At 44.2% G+C, this 15,359-nt stretch overlaps 1 long non-coding RNA gene across 3 annotated transcripts in view; it reads right to left on the bottom strand.

Annotated features, from left to right (window-relative positions):
• Positions 1-15,359, bottom strand: part of LOC137378513 (uncharacterized) — a 273,549-nt gene that overhangs the window by 151,052 nt on the left and 107,138 nt on the right. For 2 of the 3 annotated variants that reach the window (XR_010976623.1, XR_010976622.1), the window contains exon 4: positions 6,384-7,453. This is a non-coding gene — a long non-coding RNA (uncharacterized lncRNA). Of the gene's footprint in view, positions 1-6,370; positions 7,454-15,359 lie in introns of those variants that run through there. The other variant, XR_010976621.1, reaches the window with a different exon arrangement.

Raw genomic sequence — 15,359 nt, forward strand, 5'->3', positions numbered from 1 at the left:
CTATCCTGATGAAGGTGGGAATTCTTCTAGAACCTGGAAAAACTGGGACTCTACTCAGAACCCCAGTAATTACTCATTTGTACGGAGAGCTGTGGCCAGCATAACATGGCCCTTGATGTCAGAGAGAGCAGACTGAGAGGAGAGAAAACCCCCGTCAGAAATCCCCTGCCTTCTTATTACCCAGAGACCTGGATGTAAGAATGAGCACCATGTACAGATCATTCAAGTGCTGGATGTGAATCTTCCAGCCTGAAACCCTCCCCCATTCATACGTCTTCCCAAGGCTCCTGGCCTAGACCCCAAAGAAAAGTGCAGGCACAAAGCTCTTTCAGCCTTCTTTTACAGGGGCAAATGGTGGCTATGTTTGTAAATACTCCCACTTGTCAGTGAACATCCACCTGCACTTCCTGTAACAGGTGTTCAAGATGCACCCACATTGGCATGGGTGCCCACCAGTACCAAGTAAATTAAGAGACCCCACCCCGGATCATGGACACTTTGATGAGGTCAAGTGCAGAGGTCACCCAGGCCTGTCCCACTCTACCTCTCCCAATGGGTTAGGCCTTTGACTCCCAATCTTTTAGCTGTATATTCCCAATATTGTTGGACTCCTTAAAGGAGGCTAAGAGGAGATTTGGTGGAGATGTTAGCTAGAATAAATAAAGACAAACTTTATCCAATGGCTACAGGGCCGCTAACCAGAGGTCACAGGTTTAAGGTAATTGGCAAAAGAACCAGAAACAACATGAGGAGAATATTTTTTACACAGTAATGGTGAGCATGAAACTACGGGATTGTTGTAAAAACCCATCTGGTTCACTGATGCCCTTAAGGGAAGGAAATCTACCATCCGTACCCAGTCGGGCTTGTTATGTGACTCCTGACCCACAGCAAAATGGTGGCTCCTAAATGCCCTCTGAAAAGGCCTAGCAAGCCACTCAGCTGTGCCAAACCACTATGACAAAATATAAGCACTGCACAATTGAAGCAGTTCAAGAAGGTGGCTCACCACTACCTTCTCAAGGGCAATTAGGGATGGGCAATAAATGCCTTGCCAATGATGCCCATATCCGTGATGAATAAAAAGAAGTGGTTAAGATTTGGAATGCACTGCCTGATGGGGTGGTGGATACAGATTCAATAGTAGTTTTCAAAAGGTATTTTCAAGGAGAAAAAGGTTGAAGGGATATGGGGAAAGAGCAGGGAAATGGGACTAACTGCATTGCACTGCGAAAGCCCGCACAGACTTGATGGGCCGAATGGCCTCATTCTGTGCTGTAGTAGCCTATGATTCTATGACTCCTCTAAATGAGAATCATAGTTTTACTTCATCATTTGAACCCCCTTGATTGGATAACTGCCTTGGAAATCCCCAAGAGCTATAGTGTGGATAAACTGCGCAGACTCTTCTTTTAAACACGCCTAAAACTATATATTTCTGTTCATATAAGCCATTGTCTTAACTGGATTACAACATTTTTATTTAAAAAGACCTATTAGTGATATGACCCACCTGAACCTTTTGCTTGGATTACGTGTCTTGCAACTCACAGAACAATGTTTCCTATAATTTATAGAAAGTTCAGCATGACCAATTGCCACAAGAATCAAAGCAGAAATGGAGAAAGGAAGTGAGGCAGACAGCAACAACAACAACCTGCATTTGTATAGCACCTTTAATGTAGTAAAATATCCCAAGGCGCTTCACGGGGCAGTTATCATACAATATTTGACGCCGAGCCACATAAGAAGATATTAAGACGGGTGACTAAAAGCTTGATGGAAGAGTTTCAAGGTGCATTCTAAAAGCATTCTGAAGGAGAGAGAGGTAGAGAGGAGCAAAGGCTTTGGGCAGGGAGGAGTGCAGAGATCTTGGATGGCTCTGGGGCTGGATGAGGTTACAGAGAAGGAGAGGGGCAAGGCTGTGGAGGGATTTGGAAACAAGGATAAAAATTTTAACATTGAAGCACTGACACACCAGGAGTCAATGTAGGTCAGCGAGCAGAGGGGTGATGGTTGAGTAGAACTTAGTGTGAGTTAGGATACAGGTGGCAGAGCTTTGAATGAGAGTGAAAGATGCGAGGTTGGCCAGGAGAGCATTAGAATAGAGGCAACAAAGTACTCAAGTCTAGAAATAGCAAAGCAAGTCCATTAGTGACGAGTGACAGAAAAAGATCAGAAAATGGACAAGTCTTAGAAACTTTCAATGACTATGAAAAGCACTGGGGCCTCAACACACCTGAGTTAATGTAGCAGGACTGAATATATGAGCAGTATGTAGTGTTATACAATATACATAGCTCCAGATACCCACATACTTGATCCAAACATGGAACTCTGAGGGAACAAATCATTTTCCATTCATTCTCACTTCACAATTCCTGATATAAAAACATTAAAATAATAAAGTCCCAATTAAAGCAAAACATTTTTAAGGTGAAATTTCTTTACAGACTCAACTTACACTGAAATTTCGCCCACAAGCAGAAAATATTTTTTCTATCTAATGATTTTAGTGGTACGTTTATGGTGTCCATTTCTCTCTGATGTTGGTATTCCTTCTCCTTTGTCTCAGGTCTATGAAATAATGAAAGGACTAGGTTGTATCCACATTGACAAATTATTTCGATTAGATAGGTTGGGTAGCACGAGGGGTTATACTTAGAAGTTTCACACGAGTAGAACTGGGTTAGATGTTGGGCAGTTCCTTCTTTTCCAGGAGAATAGCTGACATTTGGAACAAGATGCTGGGTCATGTGCTGAACACTGATTCAATGGACACCTTCAAAAGAGAGCTGGATGGGTTCCAGCCTGGAACTGAAATTGCATCATACAAGAGGTAGGTGCCAAGTGATAGAAGTCATGGTCAATGTGATCTCACGGAGAAGTTTCAATCGCCTGAGAAAGTCAGAGAGGAATTTTCCACATTGTATTTCCCTAACTGGCCTTGAGTTTTTGTCTAGATTTTCATCTCTCCCAAGAGATTATATGGCTCCTGCTGGGTATGAAGTGTTCAATCATGATGCATAAAGCATCACAACGGTGCTATAGAAGCTACAAGGACCAGCTGGCCTTTACCTGCCTGGCATCTTTGTATCTCTGTATTGTTCATGGTACCCATTGTCCTGTGTCTATACAATGCATTACACTCTGTCCACCATGTCCATTTCCATTGCCTTTGTCCATTATGCCCACTTCCCTCTGTCTATGGTGCCCATTTTCATCTATGAGTTCCAATTCCCTTTTGGTCTCGGGTATATTGATCCAGGTCTGCAGAGGTGTAATTCCAGGTGCAACTGCAACCTCCCAGTACTTAGCCAACTTTTCCATTCTGCATCTGCTAGCTTAAGCCATTAGGAACCATAGGATATTCAACAGAGAACAGCCTGACCACCCAACCAGTTCGTGTCCTCACCTAGCAGATGGTTTCCTCTGTGTAACAAGCTCGTTGGCCTGGTTATAAGCAATAGTGATGGTTTGGTTATACACAGTGCACAGAAGAGATCGTTCCTCCTTATGACTGTGTCAAGTGGGGAGGGGGCGGTAGAGGGGAAGAGGGATCTGTGGGGGTCGCATTCATAAGTGCAGCCCTGGCTGATCTATCCTACCCCAGGGCAAAAATATGGTAGTACTACAGCGACCCTGGCTAACACCACTGCAGTTTGAATAGCTGAGTCACGCACAGAAACATAGGAACAGAAGGAGGCCAATCAAATCCTCGGCCTGTTCTACCATTCAATAAGATGATGACTCATCGGTATTTTAAGTCCATCTACCTTCCTTGGTTCCAGCAATCTGTTTTAAAATCTTCAACTGACCCCCAGTGTTTGGGGGGACAGAGTTCCAGATTTCCACTGCCTTTCGTGTGAAGAAATGCTTCCTGACATCACCCCTGAATGACCTGGCTCTATTTTTAAGATTATGCGCCCTTGTTCTGGACTTGCCCCACAAGAGGAAATTGTTTCTTTCCATCTCCCTTGTCAACTCCTTTAATCATTTTAAACACCTCGATTAGATCATCACTTAATCTTCTATACTCGAGGGGATACAAGCCCAGTCTGTACAACCTGTCCTCATAATTTAACCCTTTATTGTCCCAGTGTCAATCTGGTGCATATGCACTGCTCCCCACTCCAAAGCCAATATATTCTTCCTGAAGTACAGTGCCCTGAGCTGAACACAGTGCATTTACCAAATGAGCTTTTAGGACAACGAGCCCTGATCCTCTCAAAATCCCACCTATTAGTTTTTCCATACACATAGTCAGCCAACAAAGGAGAACCTGTCTTTGCTCAGACAGCTTTTTGCTTTTATGTTCAAGAAAAAAAAAAGCTTAATTATTTTGTTGCTTTTAGATTATGAATACACATCATTATACATTCTGTCAAGCTTCTGGTGGGGATGGGGGGAGGGTAATCTCCAGCTGCCTCGTTTTACACTCTCCAAAGTGGGAGCATTGCAAACATTCCCCACTGCAGCTTCCATCCCTGACCCCGGTGTCACCCTCAGATCTAATAACAATCTGTCCCAGTGTGATAGGCCAAGCAATTATGCAGCGTTCTGCTCCAAACAGTTATACCCATTGCCACACACCTTCCAGGGCTCCCTGACTCATGGCTGCTGCTTGGCTGATTTCTCCTGAGTGACAGAGACGTCAAAGAGAGAGTGAGAAAAAAATAAAATTTGCTCTTTATCTCCCTGATCCCTTCTGGTGTCTGTTTTTGAGTTATTAGGATGTTCAGAGTCCTAATGTGTAGCCTGCCAGAAACTACAGTCACTCTGAAGAGCCAGTGAGCTGATTCACTGAGACAGCTTTGAGACGAGGGCTCCCTCTCCAATCTGAATTCAGCACAGAGACTGAGACAGAAATTCAGATTTCTCAGCCTCTGAATTTAAGGTTTGATAACCTGGTTCCTGAGGAGAAGCACTGCGGTGCCACTTGTGCCTCAGTGAGTGTCACCCTCAGCTCAAAGTTGTGGGCTGGACGCCCCATTCCAGGGACTTGAACACAAAATCTGGATGACATACCCAGTGCAGTACCAAGGGAGTGCTGCACTGTTGGAACATAAGAAATAGGTGCAGGAGTAGGTCATACAACCCCTTGAGCCTGCTCAATATGATCAAGGCTGATCTGCTGCCTCAACTCCACTTTACTACCTGCTCTGCATATCCCTTGATTCCTTGAGACACTAAAAATCTGTCGATATAGAATCATAGAATATTTACAGCACAGGAGGAGGCCATTTTGGTTCATTGTGTCCGTGCCAGCTCTCTGTGACAGCATCTCACCTGCCTTTTCCCTGTAGCCCTGCAAGTCTTTTCTCTTCAGATAATTATCCAATTCCCTTTTGAAAGCCAAGATTGAATCTGTCCCGACCACACTCTCAGTCAGTGCATTCCAGATCCTAACCACTCGCTGTGTAAAAATGATTTTTCTCCTGTCACCATTCCTTGTTTTGCCAATTACCTTAAATCGGTGTCCACTGGCTCTCGGTCTTTCCACCAACGAGAACAGTCTCTCTCTATCTACTCTGATCAGACGCCTCATGATTTTGAACATCTCTATCAAATCACCTCTGAAATTTCTCTTCTCGAAGGAGAACAGCCCCATCTTCTCCAACTGATCCACATAACTGAAGTTCTTCATCCCCGGAATCTTTCTCGTGAACCCTTTTCTGCACCCTCTCTAATGCCTTCACATCCTTCCTAAAGTGTGGTGCCAGCACTGGACACAATACTCCAGTTGAGGTTGAACCTGTGTTTTATATGGCTATATCATAACTTCCTTGCTTTTGTACTCAATGCCCCTATTTATAAAGCCCAGGATCCCATGTGCCTTATTAACTGCTTTCTGAACCTGCCGTGGAGGATTTGCCTTTTGGATGAGGGGCTGGATTTTAACAGCCCGTCATCGGTTCCGGCGGCAAGCTCAAAAAATGGCAGCCCGCGCAGTGGCTCACTTGAACAACCAGGGTGGTCCGCCCCCCCCCACCCCCCTCACGCCCAATCACGTGGAGGGGGTGGGCTGTCCATCCCCAGCAATGGCCTCAGCTGCCTGTGTGCAGGCGCTGGTGCCTTTTTTAAAGGGCAGCCAGTCCTGTCAGCAAATTTGAATTTTTAAAGTGAACGCCTCCCCCAATATTTACAAGATAAAATTGCAACACCCCTTTCCAACCCCCCAATAAAAATTACAGTAAGTATTTGCCCTTTCTCGTCCAAAACACTTTCCTTTAAATTCTGATCTTCCCTGCCACAGACTGCACAAAGTTGAAAGTTCGCACCTTCCCACCATCCCCTACACCAACGATGTTTCTTTGACCTCATCACCACCCCACCCCAGCACTGAAAATCTTAACCCCACCCCCTCCCCATCAGTGCCATACCTGCTTTCACCAGATGGGGAGTTGAATGTGCAGGAGTGCAGGACGCCTCGCTGAAGATCACGGTGGGACGGGAAGATTGCCGGTAAGTGTATTTAAATGAATTTGTTTTAATGATTTAAATATGGAAATTGAGGTCCTGTTGCCCAGCGGCAGGGGGGCCACCACCGAGCCTTGCAGCTGCCGGGAGGATCGGGCCGGGCCCTCCCGGCGTTGACCACCAAGGCGAGCCTCTGCCGGAACAATCATTCGGCCCCCTACGCCACGGAGCCCGATGTCGTGGGCTTGGTAAAATCCAGCCCGAGATGTTAAATTGAGGCCCCATCTGCCATCTCAGGTGGATGTAAAGATGTCATAGCACCAATGTTCCCTCTAACATTTTGTTGTTGTCCACGGACTGTACGTTGCACTGTGCATTGCATTCCCGATTGCTGCACGGTCATGCTCCTATGCAGCTCAGATGGAACAGTGTACAGACTCTTTCAAAGAAGAGCAGGGAAATTCTTCCCAGTGTTCTAAACAACATCTGCTCCTCAACCAACATCGCTAAACCAAATGATCTGCTCATTATCTCATTGGCTGGCACATTTCCTACATTACAACAGCGACGACACTTCCAAAGTACTTCATTGGGTGTAAAGTGCATTGGGACGTCCTGAGGTCATGATAGGTATTGTAAAAATGCAAGATTTTCTTTTTCTTTTAGACTAGTCAATTAGATTTTTCTTGCAGCTTTTCTTACAGAATGTCCATTTGTTCCTGTGGCTTTCTCCACACACTAGATGCTGACTATTACAAGGTATAATTCCAGGGGCACCAGTTAGCCTCTGTTCATTTGACCAAATTGCCATTCCTCACGTGGGGCCTTCATCAGTAAAAGTCAGTAGGCTATTTGGTCATGAAGGCCACCGCAGCCATACTGGGCCATGCTCGGTCCCTTTATCAGCAGGGTTCACCAGATAGAAGTAGGAGGTGGACATCTTGCCTGATATTTCTCTTCACTGCCTTGGTTGCCAACTCTTCAGAATTTCCCTGAAGTCTTCAGGAATTGAAGATTAACCTTCACGACACTGCTGCAAGCAACCAGGGAGAAAAATCAAAGGACATTTCAAAAAAATTCTTTATTCATTTTCTTTGAACATTTTCCTTCATTACTTATAACACTATTGGTGTTGGGGAGAAAAGGCTGTTTGATTGACAATCAAGAATCACCCAATCAGGTAGCAAAGAGTCTGTTCACTTTTTGATTGACTGGGGAAGGTGGGGTGCCCGAGAATGGGCACGTCGGGCGGCCAATTGTGGCAGTGTGGGGGGCGGAGCAGTTGGGGGCAGGAGGTCATGTGATGACACCTCCAGGGATATGTCCACCCAGAGTTGGCAGCCCAATCCCTGCCTCTTTGGTCTTGAAGTTCTCTGTAGAATCCCAGCTCTGGCTGCAATCAGCTAACTCCGTCCAATGCAAGGATTGAAGCAAGGAAATCTTACCCTTTATGGTTTAGTCCCGGATTTAGCACAGCCTCCAGCCTCAAAAGCCTGCAGTCTGAAAGGCGGAAACTAGAGCTGGGGCTGAGTGACCTCAGGAGGGGCAAGAAAGATCTCAGATTATGTGACAATTCAAGTACAAAGTCTCCCTTACATTAAACTGTGGCACAATACATGATTGCCATAGATTTAAGCTCAGATGGGGATCAAGGCTGAGACCAGTAAACCATTTCAACAATACAGAAGATTAGTGAGCAGTTCACTGCTGAGGCCTCCCCCTGTCTCCACAGCATCATTATCATAACAAATAAACTATAGCTTTTCAAAAATCCCAAGCCTCGGTCATTGACTCTCTTCTTGATGATAAAACATAATTAATCTGGTTTCATTGCCTGCTGCTCACCTGAAATAGATAAAAATAGAAGGGGTGGAAGAGAGAAAAAAAACTATGGGGCATTTATCATACCATCCAGATTTGTTGGGAGAAGGCTCTAAATTTGACAAATACCGCGTCTGAACACTAACTGTTTAATTATGATACTGTGTCAGTGGCTCCTGTAAATTAAACCTTTCAATCATGAGACAGATCACTGCTCTGAGATTTGCTAGGAAAGAGATGCTTTCCTTCAGCACCTCTATGACTGATTAATGGCAATGGAGGATGCCGTCCAGCTCCTATTTTGGCGTTTTCATTAGAATTGCACACCCCTTTTCTTCTTCCTCATACTGAGTGCCACGCTTAATTCACTCACATCCTAACTGGTTATGCCTCAACTAGAGCATTGTGGCCAATTCTGAGCACCACATTTATAGGAAAGGATGTCGTACCTTAACTTGCACCAAGTCCCGTTTACCCATCATCCCTGTGCTCGCTGACCTACATTGGCTTCCAGTTCCGCAACGCCTCAATTTTAAGATTCTTATCCTTGTTTTTTCAAATCCCTCCATGGCCTCGCCCCTCCACAATCTCTGCACTCCACCAATTCTGGCCTCTTGAGCATCCCCAATTTTCATCGCTCCACCATTGGTGGCCGTGCCTTCAGCTGCCTGGACCCCAAGCTTTGGAATTCCCTCCCTAAACCTCATCTTCTCTTTACTTCTCTTTCCTCCTGTCGGATTCTCCTGAAAATCTACTTCGATGACCAAATCCCTGTCATAATATATCCTATTGTGGCTTGGTGTCAAATTTCGCTTGATAGTGTGCTTTGGGATGTTTTACTACACTGAAGACACTATATCAGTGCAAGTTGTTGTTGCTATTATTGTTCTCCATAGAGCAGAGAAGGTTAAGGGGAGATTTAACAAAAGTGTTTAAAATTATGAGGGGTTTTGATAGAGTAGATAGGGAGAAACTATTTCCACTGGCAGGCAGGTCAGTGAACAGGGGGGAACAGATTTAAGATAAATAGTAAAAGAACCAGAGAGGGAGATGAGGTGAATAACACAGCGAGTTATGATCTGGAATGTGCTGCCTGAGAGGGTGGTAGAAGCAGATTAAATAGATAATGAAGGGGGAGGGGAGCATGGAAGGAAATAAAACACAGCCTCCTCTGCAGATCTGATAACTGAAATGTATAAAACCTGCTCAAAGAGCATTTGAAAGACAAGTAAGCTAATAAGCTGCGAAAAGGCAATGTTCCATTTTGCTTTTGGAAAGTATATTCTTGCTGTATCTGTGACAAAGGTTTCAGATCCTCTACAGAAGAACAGCATAAGATGAATTGCATCTCAGCTACTGAAGCATATCAGGCACCTGATCCTTGTAACATCAAGCAAGGTGGGTTGAAGCCTACCTACATGCCCAAGGTATTAACTGCACCCAGTGTGGTCAGTTGCAAAGAGGGATGGCATCCTGTACACAGACTGTATACAGACTCACTGGATTCCTGGGCCAGTTACAGTTAGGGTTATAGGCTGGTCACTTAGTTATCACCTAGCTATCAGTTATAACAACAACAACCTGCATTTATATAGTGCCTTTAAGGCAGCAACATCTCCCAGGGCATTTTACAAAAGCATTATCAAACTAAATTTGACACTGAGTCACATAATTAGGACAGTTGGCCAAAAGCTTGACCAATGAGGTAGGTTTTAAGGAGCATCTTAAAGGACGGGGGAGAGACGCAGAGAGGTTTAGGAAAGGAATTTCACAACTTAGGGCCCAGGCAGCGGAAAGCATGTCCGCTAATGGTGGAGAGATGAAAATTGGAGAATGCACAAGAGGCCAGAAATGGGGGAATGCAGATATCGCAGAGGACTGTGGGACTGTAGATTACAGATTTAGGGAGGGGTGACGGAATGGAGGAATTTGAAAACACGGACGAGAATTTTAAAATTGAGGCGGTGCCAGACTAGGAACTAGTATAGGTCAGCGAGCACAGGGTATGATGGGTGAACAGGACTTGGTGCGAGTTAGGATTGAACAAAAGTTCAGATGGATCCTATGTTGATTAATAGATATCTGGGGTGAGTTATAAGCTGTTCTCTATGCAGAGGGTTCAGGTAATTTACATAGAATTACACGGAAATTACAACACAGAAACAAGCCATTCGGCCCAACTAGTCTGTGCTGCTGTGTATACTCCATACAAATCTCCTCCCATTCCATCTGCCACATCTCAGCCTTTCAGTATATATTTCTATTCCAACTTCTCTCATGTAGTCGTCCAGGATAACACAGATATAGAATAACAGATAGACTCTAATGGAAGAATTTAGTTCATGCAATGAATTGCAAAAACTGTAGCCTGAATGGTTGTTAACTGTGGAAGGAACCTCGAGATTAGATAACAATATGAAACCTACTACACAGAAACAGGCCATTCTGCCCAACTGGTACATGCCAGTGTTTATGCAGTACATGAGTTTCCTTCCACCCTACTTTATCTAACTCTATCACATCATTGGAAATATTCCCAGGATATTGTTACCATTCACTGGAAGAGATGTTGAGCTTATGGCATTATAATTGTGCGCATATCATGTGTTTAATTACTCATATATTGTACCCCAAAATGTTAATTTCTGAACAAAATCTATCGCACTTACATTGAAATGAATCAATATTAGCTGCTTCCATTGTCTCTCTAGGGAGCCTATTCCGTAGATTTTCCACTCATTCACTGAAATACTGGGTTGAATTTCAAGCAGCTGGCAGGGGGTCCCGATGCTGGGCCAAAAAGGCGAGGGGAACCCCGCCTCTGCCGTTTGGGGGACCCCGGCTCCATTTTATGGCACTCGGGCAATTAACTGCCCAGCACCAGTGCTCCATCCCTTTAAGGATGGGGATCCCACCTCCAAGAGCTGGCGGCCAATCAGAGACAGTGCAGAGTCACTGGGAGTGGTGGCCATTGCTGAAACTGCAGCAGTCACTGGACCAGGAGCAGCCATTGAGCCCAGGAAAGCACGTAAGACTCACCAGGGCCAGTCAGGCAGGCTGGTAAAATGCCAACAGCAGCAGGAAGAGGCCATTAAATGGCCATTAATTGACCACTTAAGGGCCTCACTTGGCCGCGGCCTTCCTCGTCCTGGATGAAATTGAATAGCGTCAGGAAGGCGACGGGCATTCCACACCCCTCCAACTTCCCTCGCCATTTTATGGGCCCCCCCACCCAACATCCTGCCCATCCCTAGAGGGCTCATAAAGTTCAGCCCACTGTTTCCACAGATTAGTTTTGAGTTTATCCCCCTTCAAGCACAGGCTGTTATGGTGGTTTACCAATACAAAAAAATGAAAATAATCTTTGTTCTTCAACTATGCAGCACTCCCTCAGTACTGCACTCCAACACCATACAGATCATGTTCTCTAGTCAGACAGTGGAGCCCAAAATCGCTATCCTCCAACACATATCCAAGTTACTGTCTGAGCTAAGTTTGTACTTAAGATGCCAGTTAAACCTCTAAACGCTATTGTTGAAATTATTTTCCACGCATCTACTACTCATTCATGCACTTCCCCTGAGCTTGCTGGCCTACATTAACTCCCAGTCTGGCAATGCCTCAAATTTAAAATTCTCATATCTGTTTTCAAACCCCTCCATGCCTTCACCCCTCCCTCTCACTGTAACCTCCTCCAGCCTTACAATCCTCCCACGATCACTGCTCCAACTCTGGCCTCACTGCCTTCACCCCACAACTTCCGGGCGTGCCTTCAGCTGCCTGAGCCCGAAGCTCTGGAATTCCCTCTCTAAACCTCTCCGCCTCTCTCTCTTCCTCTAAGAGGCTCCTTAAAACCTACCTCTTTGACCGAGCCTCAACTTTTGTTCAATGACGCTTCTGTGAAGCGCATTAGGGATGTTTTACTGCATTAAAGGTGCTATATAAATCAAAGTTGTTACTGCTGTGAGAGAGGGAATTAAGATACTCCTTGAGCTTCATTCATTCTAGACCCCTGTTCCCTTATGCACAGGATTTGAGTCAAATCAGCTGCCTGCTATCGAAGATTCTCAGCATGTTTGAAACAGTACCACAGGCTAGCTTCAATTTAGTCATGTGCAGAGCTTAATAAATGGTAGGGGGTATCTATTAAACAATGAGACGTCAAGCGTGTGAACAGAAAGTGGAAATCATTGTCTTTGTTTTCATCATCGATTGAGAGAAACTCTTGGGAGAACTTCATGCTCTGTTTGGCCTTGTATACTTAAGGTCGCTTTCAGAAACGTGCGGAAATCTGTCTCCAAACCCTGCCCCGCAAGTGCACTTTTCATACAGCAACAACGACTGTCGAGGTTTAGAAAATACTAAGCTGCTCTCGTGGTTTTCATGCCCAGTCCTGGAGGCTGTGTGGTGCTCATTGAGAGAGGAAGCCTACAGCAAGCATGTTGTCTTCCTCTGGATTAAGCAAATTGATTTCTTTTGTAATTTCTTTCATAAGATTGACCTGTGATTATGAGTTTCCCACTTGATATTGATGTAGTGTGATACACAAAGGTACAGGAGCAGCCAAACCTCACTGAGTTTGATGATGATCATTCATCTCACTAAAAAGTCGTTTATCACGATTAGGTTTCCGTTTGACAGTCTCCCGTCTCATAAATAAATGCATTATGTTTGTTAGTTTGATTGCGAAGGGAAATTATCTCCCATTCTGAGAGGCTGCGCTGGAAAATTCCTTATAAACAGTGGTAACGAGCAGTTCTGCAGTATGTGGGAAAATAAGGATGCATCCAATCCCAACAAAGCAGCCACTTGTAGTATAGTTTGCACAGTCTGGGTTTTTTGAATTGATGCAAAATGTGCAATCACACTTTGGTATAAAGTTAAATACAACATAACTAAGGTATAAGAATTGTGATAAGTTACAGCTCAGCAATGCATGATCTTCCATCCAAATAGAATGATACATTAGGAATTTTTACCCTTACATTGTTTTCAAACTTTCTCACCTTTGGACCATCACTAAGACCACCTATTTCCACCTTCATAGCATCCCTTGACTCTGTCCCTGCTTCAGCTCATCCAGAATTCTACTGTTGTGTCCTAACAGGTGCCAAGTCCCATTCACCCATCACCCATGTGCTCGCTGACCCACATTGGCTCCTGGTTAAGCAACACCTTGATTTAAAAATTCTCATACTTGTCATCAAATACTTCGATTCCCTTAGTCCTCCCAATCCCTGTAATCTCCTCCAGCTCTGCAGTCCTCCAAAATCTTTCCACTCCCCTAATTCTGGCCTCTTGTACATTCCTGATTTTAATTGCTCCATCATTGGTGGCTGTGCCTTCAGTTGCCTAGGCCCTAAGCTCCGGAATTTCCTCCTTAAACCTCCTGCCTCTCTACCTCTCTTTCTCCTTTTATGCCGCTCTTTAAAACCTACCTCTTTGACCAAGCTTTTGATCACCTGCCTAATATCTCTTCCTATGGCTCAGTGTAAAATTTAGTTTGATGATACTCCTGCAAAGTACCTTGGGACATTTTACTATGTTAAAGACACTATATAAAAACAAATTGTTGGTGTTGTTCTTTTGTTGAACCAATTAACCGGTTAACTATTACTGTACCTGTCAAATTTAACTCAACCTATTTGTCTTTCCTTTTCAAGTATTGTGCTTTAGGTGAGCCCCCAGTAATTAATTAAAGAAATATCAGTCTTTAACGAGGAACCGTCCCTTCTGTCTAGTTAATTATCTCTTGAATTTATTTATACTGTCCGCTTGGTAACTTATTCCGCAATTCTTGAGGTGAAAGGTGCAATTTCCCTTCGTCATCCAGCTTTCTAACTTAGAACTTGTGGTCCCTATTTGTTGAACATTTCACCGTAATTTGCCGGGATCCGTTTTGCAAACCATCGGATCATAGAATGATACAGCTCAGGAGGCCGTTCGGCCCATCGTGCCTGTGCCAGCTCTGTGAAAAAGCTATCCAATTAGGCCCACTCTCCTGCTCATTTCCTGTAGCCCTGCACAGATTTTGCCTTTTAAGTCAATATCCAATTCCCTTTTGAAAGCTTCTATTGCAACGATTTCCACTACCAGACCATCGTAACTCACTGAGTAAACAAATTTCTCCTCATCTCTCCCATCCACACCTTGGCTTTTTCTTTGCCAGTTACCTTAAATCCGTGTTTCTCCCTATCTACTCTATCAAAACCCCTCATAATTTGAACCACCATTCAATCTCCCCTTAACCTCCGTGCTCTAAGGAGAACAATCCCAGTTTCTCTGGTCTCTCCACATCAGTGGCAATACTTACAGCTAGGCTATTTAGGAGGGAAATTGGGAAGCATTTTTTCACACATAGTGGGGTGGAAGTCTGGAATTCTCTCTCCCAAAAGGAGGTGGATGCTGGGGCAAAATTGATACTTTCAAGATTGCGAGCGATAGATTTTTGTAAGGTAAGGGCATTGAGGGATGTTGAGTAAAGGTGGGTAAATTGAGGTGAGGTGCAAATCAGCCAATCTCTAATTGAACGGCTGTGCAAGCTCTAGGGACTGAATGGCCTGCTTCTATTCCTATTTTCCTGATATGAAATCTAAAGGCAATTTGACTAAATTTTAACGCAAATGCCTATTAACATTAATAGTGGTGGCGTAAATCACATCTTTGTCCCTCAGGCACCAGTTATTTGCTTTGATTTTATTCTGCTCTTCCTACATTTATTTTCAAGCCTCTAAAGACAGGAGTATATTTCAACAATCAGTTGTTGTCATGAGAACAAATAGCCATATTCAAAATCTAAAAGTAAATTCAATCATCCCCATAAAGACCCCTTTGTCTTCATTGTTATTGCGTTTTATTGGAAAATAATTACTTTTTAAAGCTGCAACCAACAGCCAATTAAAATTGGGACAAAAAGGGTTAAATAATGAGGAGGGGTTGCATACACTAGACTTGAATTGCCCTGAGTACAGAAGATTAAGGGGTGATTAAAGGATTTGATAGGGTTGATAGAAAGAAACTATTTCCTCTGGTGGAGGAGTCCAGAACAAGGGGGAATAACCTTGAAATTAGAGCTGGGCTCTTCATGGGTGACACCAGGGAGCACCTTCTTCAAACAA

The sequence above is a fragment of the Heterodontus francisci genome, chromosome 16 (assembly GCF_036365525.1).
Source record: "Heterodontus francisci isolate sHetFra1 chromosome 16, sHetFra1.hap1, whole genome shotgun sequence".
Classification (NCBI taxonomy): Eukaryota; Metazoa; Chordata; class Chondrichthyes; order Heterodontiformes; family Heterodontidae; genus Heterodontus; species Heterodontus francisci.